Source organism: Microtus ochrogaster, linkage group LG3 (assembly GCF_000317375.1).
Source record: "Microtus ochrogaster isolate Prairie Vole_2 linkage group LG3, MicOch1.0, whole genome shotgun sequence".
NCBI classification, from domain to species: domain Eukaryota; kingdom Metazoa; phylum Chordata; class Mammalia; order Rodentia; family Cricetidae; genus Microtus; species Microtus ochrogaster.
In genome coordinates, this window is record NC_022029.1 from 41,750,080 (window position 1) to 41,756,623 (window position 6,544).

General features: G+C 49.6%; 1 protein-coding gene across 2 annotated transcripts in view; it reads right to left on the bottom strand.

Moving 5' to 3' along the window:
- Adcyap1r1 (ADCYAP receptor type I) overlaps positions 1 to 6,544 on the bottom strand; it is a 106,601-nt gene that overhangs the window by 55,451 nt on the left and 44,606 nt on the right. The window lies entirely within an intron of this gene.

Consider the following 6,544-nt stretch of genomic DNA (forward strand, 5'->3'; position numbering starts at 1 on the left):
ACACACACACACACACACACACACACACACACACACATCATTGTGTCTGAAAAGGTAGCCATGGGATGCATCTTCCTCTCTCCAGAGAGAGAGAGAGAAAGAAAGAAAGAAAGAAAGAAAGAAAGAAAGAAAGAAAGAGAGAGAGCACGCATCTATCTCTGTCCAGACAGCCAGTCATGCAGAAGGAAGTGAGATACATACATGCGTGCACACATGCACACGCGCACACACACACACACACACACACACACACACACACACACACAGCCTATGGCCCAAAGGTGAGTCCCTGGCAGAACCAACTGGGCAGTCAGGCCTCTGTTTCACCTAGCCTAGAAAGAGATAAGGGCAAAGAGGGCATGGAAAACCATGACACACCTGCAGCTACATATGTCTGAAGCATCCAAAAGTGGTGCTTCTTCTTAGTTGATTCAATTCCCAGGGGCAAAAAGATGACCTTCTTACCAGACCAAACACCATAACCCAATAGAGGAGTGTCTTGTGACTACCCCCTCCACTATCCTATAAGGCCAGGACCAGTTTCTGTGTCCTATGCTGCTCTCGGCCTGTCACGGGCATTTGTCTCTGGGCCTCTTGACAAATATGATCCCTTGCATAATGACTTCACCAGTTCTGGTCACCTAAACTGAGCACCCTCAAGAAGAGAGCCATTATATCTATGCTCATTCACCCAAAATGTCAACTTCAGGTCAAGTTCTAACCTTGACCTTCTATGCTTGGCGGCCTGCCACCCACACCCTTGCTGTCAGGCTCTGGAACGTATCTAGGGGATGCTAAAAAAGCACCAAGGCAGTGGTATCCCAGAGTCCACTTGAGCTGCCTTCCCTCCCAGAGCAGGAGAATGAGGGGCCTTTACTCCCACTGTTCCCTACCCTGAGGAGCTCACTGCCTCATCCCTCTCCACAAGCCAGCCAGCCAGCTGGGCAGGCAGCATCTGAAAAATATGGGTTTTAATTCAATTTCCTGAGATGAGGGATTGAGGGAGATGGATGCCAGGCCACCCTACCCAGCATTCATCTCTCCTGGGCAGCCGTTCCTTTCGTGACTCTAGCCCAGCTTTGGCGCCACTCAGACAGAAGCTGCACCTCCCAGAACACAGGTGTCTCATGGCGGGGAGCTGGCATTTCTGGTCCGCTCTCCCTTTGGAGACCCCAGGTTGCTCTAGCTTCCTGGCACTTGCTGGTGGAGAAATGACCCTTCTTAACTCTTCTCCACAGAATCTCTTCAGAAGCTTTGAAAGAAACACCCCAGCCTGGGGCCTCACCACCGCAGATAATTAGATAATTGGCCTGTGGAGAGGCTTGGGTAGGAGTGTTTTTTGAAAGCTCCCTAGGGTCTCTTAACATCCAACCAGAGTGCTCTAGAGCACTATGAGAAGCCCTCCCCACGCCTGTGTGCCAGCCTCTCAAGGTGGTCTACTCAATACCACCAGAACAGGGACCTCGAGGACCTGGTCCCCAGACCTTTGGATACCCTGAAAAACAAGGAAATGTATGTTAGTTCTCTGTCTAGAACCGTGCTATGCAGACTGTGGTCCTGTGGTACTTGAAATCCCTTGAGATATCTCAGCAGCTACCTGGAGACAAGGAGGACGGAGGGTCATCTTCAGAGGCACCTGGCACCCCTCACTCGGCTTAAGTTCTCTCTGCTCCCCCTCCCATCCATTCCAGAGCCCAACAGTGGCTACAGATGAGTGAGGCAAGGGCTGGTTGGAATTAGGGGCAGGTGGGATCCAGGGGCAAGAGATCTGGAGCTCTCACTCCTAAGGCTCAGAATTAGAAAGGATGCTTCAGTTCCAGGATGTTACAGTTGCTGGCAGACAGGTCTCAGAGCTACCGGCCCCGGGCCTCCCCAGCTCTTGGATAAGAACATATGTGTCTAGGAAGTTGGAAAGTATGGGTGTTGGGGAGGACTAGATGAGAGAGATAATTCTTTGAAGCCCAGAGGAAAAGCAAGAGACCTGTATGCAGATCGTCAGCTCTTTGCACTGTGTATACAGATATGCAAATACACTGCCCTGCTCAGATATACACAGGCGAATATACATATTCATTGCACCTTCTGGTACAGGCTGCATCCCCAGGGGTGTGGCCACAGACGAGCCATTGGGTGGTCCCACACACAGATTCATGCTGTGAATCTGCAGCTTCTCCTCTGGGATAGAGATATTCCCTCCCGAGGGATCTCAGGCAGACAGCAGGGCCTGTCTGCAGAGGCATAGCTTCATCACTCTTAGGCAGTTCTTGTCAGAGAGTGAGTGACATTTCCCATTCACCTTCTGTAGTGCCTTCCCCAGGGAGTCAGCTGGTTACTCATGGGAACCAAGTGTTCTGAGAGCCCAGAGTTGGTGGAGAATGAAATATTTCTGTTCTCACACCATCTCCTCTCTCTCCATAGGATTCTTTTCTTATCCTTCCATCCCCGGCTGTTTTCTTTATACCTGGAGTTTGGGTGTAGCCTCTTCAGTTGTAGAAAGAACCCTTCCAGTCTGGACTACAAAATGACCACATATGTATTTAAAGGGCACTTTGCACATACCCCACCCTTAGCTAGGAGCAGGTCTGCTATCTCTGACCTGCTCTAGGTTCCATCATGATGTGTTTGTGCATCACCTCTGTCTGCTCCCTTCTTGACGATACCATAGTCAAAACCAGTTTCCGCTTGCCGCTCCTGCAGCTTCCTAGAGTCAGTCTTGACTGCTCTAAAAATGACAGTATGCCCCAGCCCCACACCAGCCCTAGCTCTAATAAAGGACCTCGGCAGGCAGGCACAGAGGTGTGGAAATTGCAGATAATTCATGTGGGAGGAGGCAGGCTGCATGAGGCATGAATACAGCCGTTCCCAGAAAAAGCAGTTCAGAATAATGCAAGGCCTGTGACAGCCTTAGACCTGAGTTGGTGTCATGCAAATGATGCTGATAATTATATTAAAAGTAGGGCAAATAGAAGGTTATTTGATGACCAACTTTGGAAACAGTTTTGGCAGATGTTAAAATAATTCTTTGCTGTGTGGCAGATGGAAGAACTGTGTGTAAGAAATTCATAAGGTGCTTTGGCCCTAGACTTGAGCTTGAGCGAACAGGATGACCTAAGGCCTTGGAAATATTCAAGGCAGCGTCTATATGGTTTAGATTTTCTAGTGCTGCGCAAAGCGTTACTGTAAACGTAGTAGCTTGAGATAATTTACCTGGCTAGCTGGCATATGTCACAAGTTCCATGCATTCAGAGACTGAACAGGGAGTTCTATTCAGTACATTATAAGGCTGCAATCAAAAAGAAACCAGGTCTGGGAGTTCCGTGGAGATCTGGGGTCTTATCCCAAGGTGTTTGCAGAATTCAGTTGCTTGGGGCTGTCATACTTGGGCCTTAGCTTTGAAAGGTCAGGCACCATGTGCTGCAGAGAGGCCTGTCCTAGCACTGTGACCCTCAGAGCTGTTCGGCCTCTCTGTCTTTGATCTATCTTTCCAAAGGCTCATCTGCTTGGCTCAGACTCTTTCAGAGTAAGTTCCCTGGTACTAAATTTAAAAGCAACTCAATGGGGAACAGACAGCAAGATCCCTTCCCCTTTGCCTCAGACGAGCACCAATCAAGAAAGCAAAATCACACCGTACTTACAAGTCCTGTCCACATTCAAGAAGGTGAAATTATGTGCTATTTCACAGCAGGGGCAGGAACTGTGGGTACTTCCAAATCCAACCTACTGCAGTTCCCATCTTATGGAGCCTGGAATGTGAAGGCAGGGCTGGGGCTCAGCAGTCTGCTAAAGCAGCTCCCTGAAGTCAGTGCCTGGGCCTGTCTGGCTGCACCTCCAGTGTTTGGCATCCCCTCTCTGCTGATTACAAGTGAGTGGCCAACCCCTGTCTCCATTCTACCTCAGTGAGTAGTCCAAAGGCCAGGACAGAGAAATAACAGCATCGACCTGTCCAGAGCCACAGATGGTAAGGCTGAAACTACGTCTGCCCCACTGTCCACAAGGAGCCTTATAAGTTAGGCTCTGTGCTGCCTCTCATCTTAGGAGCTCATCAGGCTGTATTGGATAGGGACATGGTGATCACGTGTATGCAGGGGAAGAAACCAAGTCTCAGAGAGACCAAGTCACTTGTCCAAAGATGCTGCCAGCCCACTCAGTTCAAGCCTAATGTCACCAACACTGCTTCTGTGTAACAGGGGCCAGCTGTGCAAGGAGAGCCCAAGATGCTCAGCTACTTCCCACACTCCTGCCCTTCTGTCCAGGGTCCTAGGGGAAATCAGTCCTGGATCCATTTCACGCTGGGATGATGGCTTCAGGGAGAGGTGTTCTCAATTATTCCCAATTAGCCTGGCTGGCGATCTCCGTCACCAGGCTGTCTCTTTGGCTGCTTCTTTGTGTTTTGAGGACACTTCTACAGGACAGGGGACCTCATCTGCAGCGGTCTGGGAGGAAAGGTCACAGAGGAATAATGTTGACTGGGATGGAGAGAGACATACCCTCATCACGCTATTAGAGACTGATGCTTCTACCAGCGCCCCAGTGGGAAGCTTCCCTCCAGCCCCCAGGCTACCTCCCCCATCCTTCCTGTTAGAAGGAGCCACCAACCCACTCTCTGAAGGATACAACTATCCAGAACTTTCCCCAGATCTCCACATGCATCACCCTTCCTCTTCCTTGGTCTTTGTTCACGTGTCCCTACCACCATGAACCCTGTCATCTCCTCCTGTTTAACTGAAGCAAGCAGTACTGACAAGACAGAGACTTCATCACCGGTCTTCAGGATTTAAACTGTCAGTCTTACAAGATTATTTAACTTTCTATGCCTCTATTTTCTTACCTTGAAAGCCAATTTAAATAACAGCATTGAATATTTAAGGCTGCTGTGAAAATATATAAATATATGTGCTTTTATATATACACATACTACATCTGTCTTGGAGTGATGCTTAGCATTGGGTAAATACAAAAGAGCTGTGTTTCCCTTGTTTGCTCATTTTCATTTTTAAGATTGTTCTCGTCGATTTGTTTGCTTTAGTTTTCATTGTTGTCACTGCTGTTTGCTTTTAACAGGCTCTCCTTACTTAGCCCAGGATAGACCTGGGATCCCCTTCTTCTCAGCAATGCTAGGGTTAAAGCACTGACACACCAGGCTCGCCCTTTTCTCCCACAGCCCTCTCTGTGCACACACAACAAACGACCTGCCTCTTCCTATAAGATGTGTCTCCACTAGGCCATCACAGACTGGCTGAGGACCAAGTCCTTCTTTACTCGTTGCTCCAGCCCCAGTTTGGCCAGCTGGATACTGCTGAGCTGGAGACAGACTCTGGTCTTCTCTCTGCACACTCAGAAACTGCAGTTTCAAGAGAATCAAAGGAAGCTTCAGCTTCCAGCATCTCTTAGCTGTGCCCCCGGACCCACAATCACAGACCCCACTTCCAGATCACTCCTCTCTCTCCAACACATCAAATACTAGAGTCCAGCCCACCAATCTGAGACCCCCTGTCCTACAATCCTGGAGTTTTGGGCTTTCTAGAATAGATCACGTGACTCAGAGATTCCATAATGAAACTCTACCCGAGCACCACTGATAGGAGGCAGGACTCTTGGAAAGGAAACCTAGACTTTCAGAAGAAACTCGGAACTGGAACATGGGAGGATCTGGACAGGCCAGCTGGCTCCCTGTCAGTGTCAAAAAAAAAAAAAAAAAAAAGTGTCAAAAAAAAAAAAAAAAGGCAAGTGGCGCTTGTGTGTGCTCTAAGCTTAGGGCCGGGCTAGTGGACAGAATGGTGGGAAAGGGCTCTCCTGTGAGGGTTGCTAGGCACTAGCAGCGCTGGGGGTGGGGACAAAGAGCTGCCTGGTCCAGTCCGCAGAGCCAACACTGCATCCTAATCAGGCTACTGGGGGAGGGATGTGGGCATTGCTGGTCCTAATCCCATTACAGCTGCTCATCCAGCTGCCAGTGCTGGCAGAACCTCAGACCCCAGGGCTGTCCTCTCCTTCCCTGATCAGGACAGTCTGCAAAGTCAGTCTGCAGAGGACTTTAGGTTCTGAAGGTTTTCTGTCTCACTCTGAGATCCCAAGCACTGAGAAGAAGCACTGTACCTTGTGCGCCAGGGAAATAAAGGCAAGGTCAGTGTCACCAGGGAGCCTTGAGGGGAGAAAGACAGAGCCAGGAAAGAGGCTGGGAGTGTATAAGAAGCACCAAGTATGAGACCTCACTAGGCTCAAGCCACTCAGTACTGCAGCCCAGCCGGGCCTCCCCTTACCCTTCTAGACTGGCCTCCCTCTAATCTCAGCTTCAGAGAAAGCCTTGGATCAGGCCACAAAATGACCTAACATCTTCATTCAGGACAGAGCCCTGACCCTACTTGGAGTCTCCCAGCATGCTTCAGTGGGCATCTCTAAATCTCACCCATCTCCATAGAGCTCTCTCTCTGAAGACAGGACTCTTCTTAAAGAACTGCTTGTTCCCCGAGCCCTACTGACTTCTAGAAACTCCCAGCTGCAGAGCCCTAGCCCAAACTCCCTCCCCCTGCTCCTCAAAGTGGACTCA